Raw genomic sequence first — 12,671 nt, 5'->3', positions numbered from 1 at the left:
AATATGAAAATGAATGCAGACCCAGGTGCTGAGCCAGAACTGTTCCAGACTGACCTCCCAAGAACCACACAATTCACTGATCACACTGAAGTAGACAAATTCAGATAATACTGAGAACTGAACAAGGACTGAATTTAGTACATAATGCTGAAGATAATTTATTTTTCTGCATGATAGATTATATATCTATTGCAATATTTTTGTTAAATATTTGGCAATAGGAGTGTAGAACTGCAATGCATGTTACAAAGTCTTGTGGTTGTACTTTTCCTTTAGAGCTGTACCATTTGACTGCTAAGGATGTACTGTGCGTATTTTGTACAGTCTAATGCATATTTCTAGTTCTTGTGCGTGAGGTTCACCACCACTTTCAGTCACTTATGCTGCAAGTTGGCCTGGTTCTACATAGTGTACCTCTGAGGCGAATAATTTCTGCCCTTCTGATTACTATAATTGACTGCTTTTCGCACAATGAACCACAATTGGTTCACAAATATTTTTGTTTTGTTTTAGGGGGGTAGATTGAATATCATCTGATTCTTCACTATTCAGGACTGTAGCAGCTTTTCACTATGTCTACTCAGCTTCTATATCTTCTGTTGTAAATTTTATAATCAGATGGGTCAAATCACTCAACTGCAGATACCGTACAGTTACAGCATATTAGGTCTAGAATGGTGTTTGCAGACATCCCCTATTCAGATTGATATTCTTTCCTTGGGGTTTGGTGACAAAGTTTATTTTTGCAATGCAAGATCTACCTACTGTGCCATATATTAATATAGGAAATGCTACCTCCATCTGTATTCCCTATGTGCAAGCCCTCCACAAGTCCCTCATCATGAAAATTCTTCAATACAAAGCAATAAGATATGCCTTTTCGTACTGTGCATGCACACAATAAAAAACTTGTGCATATCTCCATATCAAGACTTTTTTGTATCTTCGACTATGGGGAGGCAGTATGGGGAGAGAAAGGGAGGTAAAGCATAGGCTAATTCAGTATATCCCAAACTTTCTCAGTTTAAGACACCCTTAGGGTCTTCATAATTTTTTTAAGCCACCCCTAAGACAATATAATTACCAAGTAGTCCTCATCTTGCTTACCACCGGCCCTGGCTGCAGCACCCCTGTGAGAACGCCATAGCACCCCAGGGAGCCATGGCCACAGTTTGGAAACCACTGGGTTAAGTAAAATAATGGCATGTTCATCTTATTGCTACTCAGCAAGACAAGGACGCAGATTCAGATATGTTTATCAACAGGCATATCTTTTGCGGGTGCTGGAAGGCTGGTAAAAATATACTCAATCAGCCATAGCAATAAAACCACAGACAAGTGAAGTGAATGACATTAATTATCTTGTTACAATGTCGCCTGTCAAGGGATGAGATATATTAGGCAGCAAGTGAACAGTCAGTTCTTGAAGTTGATGTGTTGAAAGCAGGAAAAATGGGCAAGTCTAAGGATATTTTTGTGACTTTGACAAGGGCCAAATTGTGATAGCTATACAACTGGGTCAAAGCATCTCTAAAAAGGCAGGTTTTGTGGTCTGTTCCCTTCTCCGACTGAATCCTCTTCAAAATCCTCACCCTTAAGTACAAGGGTGAGGATTTATATCTCCAATCTCATCTCCATACATATCACCTCCCGCCCCCCCTGGTCGGCCAATGACCGTTGGCTTTCCTCACCTCAGGTCACCACATATAATTCCCATATCCAAGATTTCTCCAGTGCTGCTCTCCACCACTGAAACTGTCAAAGATATTTTTGGATGAAGCCAATTTATTAGCATGAAAATATTTACATTGTTTTATCTTATTTTAGTGTATCATTTATATTTGATGTGGGTTTTTTATGTCAATTGGATCATTGCATGTGAGCTGATGAGAGGGATATGAGCAGAAATGAAAAAGTGAATTCAAAGAACAGATGTTTCTAATCAGAGTTGGTGAAAGACTTTTGAAAGAATTTCTCCAAAATCTCCATTGTATACAGGAAAGCCTAAAGGACCAAGAAACGTCTATGTGCCCTCTCAGCCAATTGTAATATGACATTTCTGAATTGTAATACAACCTACTTTTGTTACTGATAAAAGAAATGTCTGGTCTCTGGACAGGCAGAATTTCAGAGACTGAAATTTGGACTAATAATATTATCACAGCGCAAGCTGTTGATTTTTTTAATTAATAAACATTTCATACATTTTTTATCCTTAAATTTTTTTTTGCCGAAGGCATTCAATTATTGTTTTAACAGGAATGATCTCTCTCATTCTATATAACCATGCTCTAGCTTCAAACAGTCATGGAAAACCCATCTGTTCTTAAAAGCCTACCAGTCTTCCACTTAAACATTTCACCATACCTCACCATCTCCTATCTTCTGTCATCTCCTATTCCCGTCTGTTCTCATTACCTATAACATTTGCTAACCAGCTACTCGGCGCACCTTCTCATTGGGCTCTCTGCCCGTTGACTCCACTGCTCCATTATCTTTGCACCTCTTTCAGTAGCTCTAAACCTAATAGTTGCACCCTTACTGATGGGTACAGGTTTTAGCTGGTGATGAAAATACCGCTGCACTCAAAATGAGCTACTATAATTGACTGCTTTTCACACAATGAACCACAACAAATTCCCATGTTATAAATATGACTACTGCCCCTAAGAGATCATTTTGCAGTAGAACTCTTAGGAGCTAGACTTGCATCACGTATCAGGGCTTTTCATTTTGCAAAGGATTCTTGGACTTATTATAGATGAAAATCCAGGTGAGAAATAAAGAGGGTGTATGAAGGTAGTTTAGGGGTGTTTTATTTCAATTAACCATTTGCGTTTTATTTGCATTTTCCTTGGTATACTACAAGACCCAGCAGACCCTGGGTGCAGGAAATGCTGGTACTTGTTGTTCCCCAAGTGCCAGCATGCACTGGCAGTTATAGGAATGCTGATTTTTTTTCCCAGTACATTTCTTGCCATTTTTTTCCTTTTCAAGTATTGCTTTTTTCTAAATTTAGTGATTTATGTTGGCATTTTGACTGTTGACTTTACAACACTATACATTTTTTACATGTCAACAATTTAACTGTGTCGAGCTTCTTAACATGTAGACATTATGAATGTTGACCCTATAACTGTGTCAACCTTATGACTGTAGACATTTTGGTGTTGACATTTTCACTGTAGTCATTTTCACTGTTGACATTTCATACCCAACCCATATGTCCACCTCTAAATGAACTCCATTGTTCTCTGAATTACATGAAGAACAGTTGCCTATTCCAGAGGCCATTGTTTAACTACACCTTATTGTACATATGTTAAGCCCGCAACCCATCAGAAAGTAATGTACTGCAAGTTAATATATGGGAGCCATTGTACATTCTTTGAAATACTTCTATCTATAAAATTAAATTTGGGAGCATCCATGGATGATTTGATACCACAAACCACTAAAGGGACTGCAGTCCACTGTAGGGAAATGCAGTTAAAATCACATAGACTTACCTCAATGCTTAGGAGGCTAAAATGTGACCAAAATGTTGTTATTTAAATAACCCTTTATAGACTGTCCGGACATCAGCCAGGACAAGATTAGGCTTTATTAGTAAACAAAATAGTACTATGTTAGAGATTAAAGATTTAATTTTTCTCATGGAAAAATGTTAAAAAAAATACTATACAATGTATTGCTCGAATTTTGCTCAATTTTTTTAGTCGAAAAGCAAATTTTTGACAAAGTCATTTAAGAACCACCTCAACTATTTTGGTCTACACTATAAGCAATGACTCCAACTCTAGTCCTTTTGTAAACCCAGATGAACAGATAAATATTGGCCAGCACATATATATATATATATATATATATATATATATATATATAAAAACATCTAGCGGTTTTGTCATTCCTTATTCGAACAATACTATTATGCAGCTAACCTTAGCTACATCATGTCATGGCAGTCCGCTTCTCGTGTACAACTGTGGGTAAACTTATTGAGGCATTGGCAACACCCTCTATTCTCTGCAGGAAAATCTCAGACATACGCCTTACCCTGGAAGCAGGCGGGAATCACTTAATACATATTGCAAGGGAATTTGTCCCACAATCATTACATCATTTTTGTATGAAAACAGGCCTTTTACCTTCTTTACATTTTCAGTATTTACAATTAAAAGGTTTCATAGAGGCACAGAGTAAATCTGCTAAATTACGTGGCCCTAGACTCTATGAGAGGCAATATATGTACCGACTGGGCCATTGGGGACTTGTTTTGATACTCAGAGGATCTTGGACCAGGAGGGATGGTCACTCACTAATCTCCATGTTGCTAAATTCTCTTTAAACACATCAACCGGAGTGGGCTTGGCAGGGGGGGCATCGGGCCTCCGAGCCGCTCAGTCTGACAGCTATTTGGGCCGCCCACCCTCCGCCGTTGAATTCATTGATGACGCGGCCGCATCGCATGTCATGTGATGCGGCCGCTTGTGCGGCCCCTGGGCTGAACTTTGCCAGCCCGCGCCTGCACATCAATAAAGGAAAAGGCTTATAAACGTTATACTAGATTGAACATTGTTCCCACCAAACTTCACTGAATCTGACATGGGACTTCTAACATATGCTGGAGGGAGTGTGGGTTCTTTCTATCCCATTTGGTGGCAACAGAGGCTGACTGGTCATCTGGTACTTCTGGCAAATGGCAGAAGAGCCGATGGCTAGATGGGCCTGTCTGTCCACCCGAGCAGCACATTTTTTTGTCAGGTCCAGGGTCCTCTCAGGGGTGGAAAGTGTAGTGGCTGGTGGCTGGCCCTCCGGGAACAGCCAACTTCACACTTTCCCTATGTGTGGCTCCTCCTATCCTGTCAGAGACAGGAATCACATGGGATGTGCACCACATGACAGGTGCCATCCCATGCGGCAAAAGTAGCACCAGAGGAAAACAGAAGAGTCTCCTGCACAGCAGAGATAGAATCAGGTAAGTGTGAGGGAAGAAGGTTGGGGTATGTTAATATAATAAGTGATGGAAGGGATGGGGGGGTCTTAATATAATTTGTGACGAAAGTGAGTGGGGAGTCTTAATGTAATGGAGGTGGGAGGTAGGCTACTAATTTAATATAGTGTAGGTGGGGGCTAATTCTATAATGGGTGCTATTTTATTTGTGGGGTGTTGGTAGGACAATTTGATGTATTGGGGCAATTTTATGTAATAGTAGGGCATATTAATTTAAGATGGAGTGATGGGACCTTTAATTTAATTTAAAACTTGGGTGGTTTGGGACTATTGATTAAATGTGGGGCTGAGTTTGGGGAGGAGGAATATTTAATAAATGTGTATATGAATTATTTAATGCCGGGAAAGGTTGTGGGAAATGGTTATATTTATTAAACATAAATGCTATTAATTTATTGCTAGGACTGTTTGGAGGGAGCGAATAGGTTTATTTATTAAATGGGAATACTATTCATTTAAAGTTGGGGCTAGTTGGATGGAAATAGATTTCACCACAGGTGGTGAAAGTGACAAGAACAGGTAGGAGAAAGCAAGACAGTCTGCCAACTGTCCTAAATCTGGAGGGGCAGTCCCGAATTTGGATGACTGTCTTGCTTAGTCAGCATTTGGTCCGACTGCAAGGACAGTTGGGAGCAGGGCTGCCCTCTGGGGTGTAGATGGAGTACAGCATTATGGGGCCATTATGGGGCCAAACAGCAGAGTGGGGCCCCACCAGCCTAGGGCCCAAACAAATATATTAGGAGAGGGGGCCTCTGCAGTGAATTAAGGAAGGCAGTAGGTGCCATTTCTAGACAGCAACTGCTCCTGAGATGTGAGAGGTGGTGTGGGGAGAGACGTCTTTGGGTAAGTAAGGATTCTGCATCGGTTTCCCTTGTAGGCAGCACGTGTGCCTCCACTAGCAAGATGTCAGTCCCCACAGATGCCGCCATTTGCTCCAGTCCCAGCCCCCCAGGTGCCCGGCTCCCAGGCAGAGATGCTCCCTGCAGCATCGCTGATGTCATGTAATTGATAATGTCACAGCACTGTCAATAGAGGGGAGCCAGGAAGAGATAGCAAGAAGACGCAAAGAGGTAAACAATCTAATGCAGAGGTAAGATGGAACTGGGGATAGGGCATGACTGTAGAGAATGGGGGGAGGGGAAATGTTGGGTAGAGAATAATTTAAAAATGAATGTGGGGTAAGAGAGGGAAGGAGGGGGCCCTGTCTGTTACAGTTGTACTGTGCCCGGCAATTTCTGGTGGCAGCCCTGGTTGGGGGGTATCTCCCACTTCACACTGTACTGCTTGTGAAGGCAGAGCTGTGTGCACCTAACAGTAGTGCACACAGTATTGCCAGTGTATTTGGCTAAAATTTGGCTAAAATGATAACCATATTACATCATAGGGTCCCCTCTGTCTTAATTGCTCTGGGCCCCTCAAGCCTTAATCCAGCTGTGATTAGCAGGTGGGAACTGATAGCTACTCTCTGTGCCGGGATAGGACACAGCCTGCAGAGCAAGCCAAGGAGCTCTAAATCTCATGAGATTTTGTAATCTCGTGAGACTAAAGGCTTCCCTGCTCACTCTACTGGAAGTGTGTTTTTTAAATGCCAGGGCTGATTTTTAGTCCCAGTCCGGCCCTGGGTGTCAATGTCCCCTTGTCGCCATTCTCTGAGACCAGGTTGCTGATCTCCTCAATCAAATTTTGTGGCTTTAGACCCTTTGTTTATGCTGCTCTGCTACCCAGTGAAAATGCTTTCTAAACATGCTGACAATCTGTTGCAACATATTTGTACTGCATATTGCCTCCAGATACCTACGGATTGGAATCTCTTCTGCTCCCATATTTCACAATGGTAGCATTCCATATCTGGTATGTAGCCTCTATGGAATACATCACATGTTTCATTCATGATAAGATTACCATAAGGTTTGGGATCCATTGTACACATTTTATCAATCATCTTTATCCAGTTCCAAGTGATCATACCAGTTTATTAATCTCATTATTCCTAAACTTTTCTTCTCTTTGCTCCTTAACTAATGTGGGATAGGCATGAGCTGACAGCATCCCTTCTCTCTTCTCTTTTCCACTTCCCCGCTTCCTTTTCTAGGTCCTCATCCGGAAGGCCTGGATGAGATCTAGTTTCCACATTCCGCCTGATACACTACTTTTTTCCTCTTTCCTCCACCTTTTTTTTATTCACTCAAACTTTCTCTTCCTGTTTACTGTATTTCTGAGGAAACCATTTTTATTTTTACTTTTGCCCTTCATATGGTAATATGCATATTGTTGTGTATCTTGGACTTAAGCTTAACTTTTATTAAAAAATATATTTTTATTACTTCATCTTTCTGTACTCATTGTTGTTGATATAAATAAAAAGATTTTAAAACAAATATATTTGTTAAAGTACAGATTGAATATTCAGACCAAAATATAGTTACTTTATCCCATTATGAATCAACGCAGGATTCCTGTATCATTTTCTCTCTTATTGGTTCCACTTCAAGTCACAATAAAGGGTGCAGTTGCCCTAACTGCTGCTGTAAGAAGATTAGTCAGAGAGACAGAGAGAATTGAGTGAAAAGGAGAATTAAAAGTATTGAAGAAAAAGAAGGAAATGGAGATTGGGAGATAAACTCTGGTGTGAAACATTGAGCAATAACTTCCTAATATTATACAACTAATAATTGCAAAATAGTGATAATTCTGAAATGTTGCAGAGGATGGCAATTCCCACAGTCATCAATAGATGTCTTAACCACTAACCACTGGGAAAAAGGAAAAAAATCAGTATAGTGCTTCCCCTGTTACATCAAATTAAGACCAATTGTATGGATTACAGTTGCTTTAGTTATTGCTCTTGCAAAGAAAAAGTGGAAACTTGACACTGCTGTGAAAAATTTGGTTCATGCTAATTATTATCAGATCCCTCTCCCTCTCTCCCTCCCCCACTCCCCCCTCTCTCTCTCTCCCTTTCCCTCTCCATCTCCCTCTCTTCCTCACACTCTCACACACACTCTCACACACTCTCTCTCTCTCTCATATGACCCTACAACCACAGTGACCTTGAGGACCGCCATCATAACATTTACATATTGTAAGTACAAATGTATTACAATGAATTACAGTTGCTTTAGTTATTGCAACTGCCGTGAAAAATTTGGTTCATGCTATTTATTACCAGATCTCTCTCTCTCTCTCATCTGACCCTACAACCACAGTGCTACCTTCAGGATCGCCATCATAACGTTTACATACTGTAAGTACAAGTGTACAGTAGAAATATATACATAAAAATAAATACATATACAAATTACATAAATATATATTTATAAGCCTTCAAAGCATGAACAACTTTCTTACTAGATCTGATAATTGCTCAGGGCGTCTTTCAACATTGGTAAATCCCAGTTCTTATTACCAACATGGTAACACCTTTGTTGACCACCAATGCTCTTATATTGCAGCCTCAATTAGTCAATTGGCCCTATATTGCAGCATGAGTGACCTGAAAATTATTTTATGCTTGATAACAATCTAATCTAAATCACATGTATCATTTTTGAGCATGTTGATAAATGTGGGCAGAATGGTACTGATAGGACCTTAAAATATAAACAAATTAGCAAACTGTAAAAACAATTTTATTTTGCGAAAAAAAACCAAAATAGACACATCTAAATCAGTCAAAGTCCCAAAGCAGACCAATGTTCTCACAAGATAGGTTCATCTGGAATCTCCCACAGCCCTCTACCAGGCTTTTCACATTACCCCTGCGCTTATTACAATCCTTGTTCTGTTCAGAGTGGGGATTTGGAAAATAAGGGAGCACATCCCTGCGCTTAACGGGATTTTCCTGGATACAGAGCCTATGTGCAACTTCCAAGTTCAGACTACCTATACAGGGAATCAACATTGTTATGCTTGGTGTGTGATATTTCATTATATATAGGCAAAGAAGAGATTATTATTCTTAGGGCATATTCAATTAGCTTTGTGGTCCACGATTACGCGCAGCTGCGAGTGTAAAGTAGCAATACAGTCCCGCAACATCGTGGATTTCCTTTTACAACCATATGAGGTGTGCACGGAAATCCGCAATGTTGCGGTTATTGGACTCGTGCAGCTGCGCGTAATCCCGGACCGCAAAGCTAGTTGAATATGCCCCTTACAGTGTTATTAGTTATTGAATATTCAGAACCAAAGTCCTTGGGACAATTAGTTTGATATGCTGCCACTGTGCATTTGGTACACCTTTAACATGTTGAGTCCATCATATATTTTGGTTGTACTACTTTGAAAAGGATGGCATGAAAGATCAATTTGCTTTTTTTCTGGACAGCCTCATAGTCGCAACAACTATCGGCCGTTGCCATACCCTCTGGAATGCACACTCACAAACAGGATACCTGGCTTTGCCGTACAGTTTACTGAATTAGAGATCTTATTGAGGGAGTACAACTTATGAAATAGTTGGATTGTAAGAAGGTACCATGAATTCAGTATGTTGTCCTTCTTGATGAGATCAGGATGAAATTGAACATTCAATGTAATAAAAATATGCATTTTTTATATTGAAGCATAAATACATTGTTGAAATATATGTTGATAACAATTTTTCTTTAAATTATTTTCATTTCTTTTATGAGTGCATACACATATCCATATTATATAATGTTCAGATAGCCTTTTTATTTATTCATTCATGGAGCAGAGTTTACAGCTCACCGTTGATGCGTTAGCTGAGAGCGGTGGAGCAGAGACAGAGGAGGATGCACAGGTAGGCAGCTGGGTAACAGTTACTAGGGGTAGCAGAGGGAGGAAGAGGCAGGCCAGTTCTGAGCTAGGCAATCCCAGCAGATTTGCCAGATTGGATGAAGATACTGTGGAAGGCAGTTCAGAATTGGTAGTGTTGGGTGAGACTGCTTCCTCTAGCAGCCAGGGGAATGGTCTCTCCAGCACAGAGGGGACCAAAGTTACTCAGGGACCAAGGCAGATTGTGGTGGTAGGGGATTCAATTATTAGGAAGGTAGATAGGGCAATCTGTTACCGGGACCGTGCATGCCGAACAGTGTGTTGTCTCCCGGGTGCTCGGGCTCGGCATATTGCGGATTGGGTGGACAGATTGTTGGGAGGGGCTGGGAATGACCCAGCGGTTTTGGTGCACGTTGGCACCAATGACCGAGTTAGAGGAAGAAGGGGTGTTCTAAAGAATGATTTCAGGGACATAGGTCGCAAACTTAAGGCAAGGACATCCAAGGTAGTATTTTCGGAAATACTACCTGTGCCACGCGCTAGTCCAGGGAGACAGCGGGAGATTAGGGAGGTTAATGCGTGGCTAAAAGATTGGTGTAAGAAGCTGGGTTTTGGATTCTTAGAGCACTGGGCTGATTTCTCGGTCAGTTACCATCTTTATTGTCGTGATGGATTGCACCTGAATGAGGAGGGGGCTGCAGTGCTAGGGGAGAGGATGGTTAGAAGGTTGGAGGAGATTTTAAACTAGGCTCCGGGGGGAGTGGCAAGCAAGTATTTATGGGATAGACATTGAGAGTAGTAAAGAGGAATTTAACAAGAGTAAAGGGGGTGGAGAGGGGGGAAAGGGAAACATAGCCGATAAGGAGAGGCCCCTTTTAAAGCAAAAAGAAATACCTAAGGGAGGCAATAGACTTAAGTGTATGCTTGCAAATGCAAGAAGCCTGACAGGAAAAATGGGGGAGTTAGAACTAGTAGCAATGAATGAGCAGTATGATATTATAGGTATTACGGAGACCTGGTGGGATGATACACATGACTGGGCAGTCAACTTGGAAGGCTATTCTCTCTTCAGGAGGGATAGGGTAAATAAAATGGGAGGAGGAGTATGTCTTTATATTAAGCCAGAATTAAAACCAAGTATTCAGGAAGTTATATATGAGAATATTGGTGATAATATAGAGGCATTGTGGGTGGAAATATCCAGCGGAGGAAAAAGTTCAGAGAAGTTTCTGATAGGGATATGCTATAAACCGCCAGATATTAGTACGATTGAGGAAGCCCAACTTCTACAGCAAATTGAAAAGGCTACACAACTAGGTCAAATTTTAATTATGGGGGATTTTAATTATCCGGACATTGATTGGAGTACTGAGACCTGCGGTACAGCTAGGGGAAATACGTTTCTGAGCACGCTAAAAGACCATTACATGTCCCAATTAGTAGAGGAACCAACTAGGAACTGGACTATACTGGACCTAGTAATAACAAACAATGTAGACGTAATATCAAATATTCAAGTAAAGGAGCACTTGGGAAACAGTGATCATAATATGGTCTCATTTGAAATTAGTTTCCAGAAACAACAGTATAAGGGATCAACTGTGATTTTAAACTTTAAAAAGGCAAATTTTAATATGCTAAAAGAGTCTATAAAGAGCATAGACTGGGACAAAGCCTTTGAAATAAAAAATACGGACGAAATGTGGGCTGTCTTTAAAATGTTGTTGGAAACATACACGTATAAGTTCATTCCTATGGGAAATAAATGTAAAAGAATTAAGTCTAAACCAATGTGGCTAAATAAAAAGGTAAGGGAAGAAATGCAAAGGAAGAAGCGTGCATTTAAATTGTTTAAGTCTGAAGGGTCAGAGGAGTCCTTCCATAGGTACAAGGAATGTAATAAAATATGCAAAAAGGAAATTAGTTTGGCTAAATTAGAAAATGAAAGGCACGTTGCAAAAGAAAGTAAGACAAACCCCAAAAAGTTTTTTAAGTATATAAATGGCAAAAGGATTAAAAAATATAATATAGGACCCCTAAGAAGTGAGATGGGTGAATTGATAAATGATACTAAGGAAAAAGCAGAGGTATTAAACACGTTCTTTTCTTCAGTATTTACCAGAGAGGAACAAATGGCAGGAGTAATACATAAAAATGGAAATGAAACCATGCCATTAATTAATACTTGGTTGTCAGAGGAAGAAGTCCAAAGGCGACTGAAGAATATTAAGATAAATAAAGCTCCAAGTCCAGATGGCATACACCCAAGGGTCCTTATGGAGTTAAACTCGGAAATAGCTAGACCGCTATTCTTAATTTTCAGAGATTCAATCTCATCAGGCTCAGTACCAAGGGATTGGCGAATAGCAGATGTGGTGCCGTTGTTTAAAAAAGGGACAAGATCACAATCAGAGAATTATAGACCTGTAAGCCTGACATCAATAGTGGGAAAACTACTGGAAGGTATTTTAAGGGACAGTATTCAGGATTACTTGGTACGCAATAAAATTATTAGTGGGAATCAACATGGATTTGTGAGGGATAGGTCATGTCAAACTAATCTAATTAGTTTCTACGAGGAAGTTAGTGGGAACTTAGACCAGGGCAGGACAGTAGATGTGGTCCACTTAGATTTTGCAAAGGCCTTTGATACAGTGCCACACAAGAGGTTGGTTTACAAAATAAGGGAACTGGGTCTAGGAATCAAAATTTGTACTTGGATCGAAAACTGGTTAGAGAATAGGAAACAGAGAGTTGTGATAAATGGAACATTTTCTAATTGGTCAAAAGTCTTAAGTGGAGTACCTCAAGGTTCCATGCTGGGACCACTCCTTTTTAATATATTTATTAATGACCTTGGTGATGGTTTAGAGAGTAAAGTTTCTATTTTTGCAGATGACACTAAACTCTGTAAGGC

Source organism: Mixophyes fleayi, chromosome 4 (assembly GCF_038048845.1).
Source record: "Mixophyes fleayi isolate aMixFle1 chromosome 4, aMixFle1.hap1, whole genome shotgun sequence".
Taxonomy (NCBI): domain Eukaryota; kingdom Metazoa; phylum Chordata; class Amphibia; order Anura; family Limnodynastidae; genus Mixophyes; species Mixophyes fleayi.
This window is presented reverse-complemented; position numbering follows the sequence as displayed.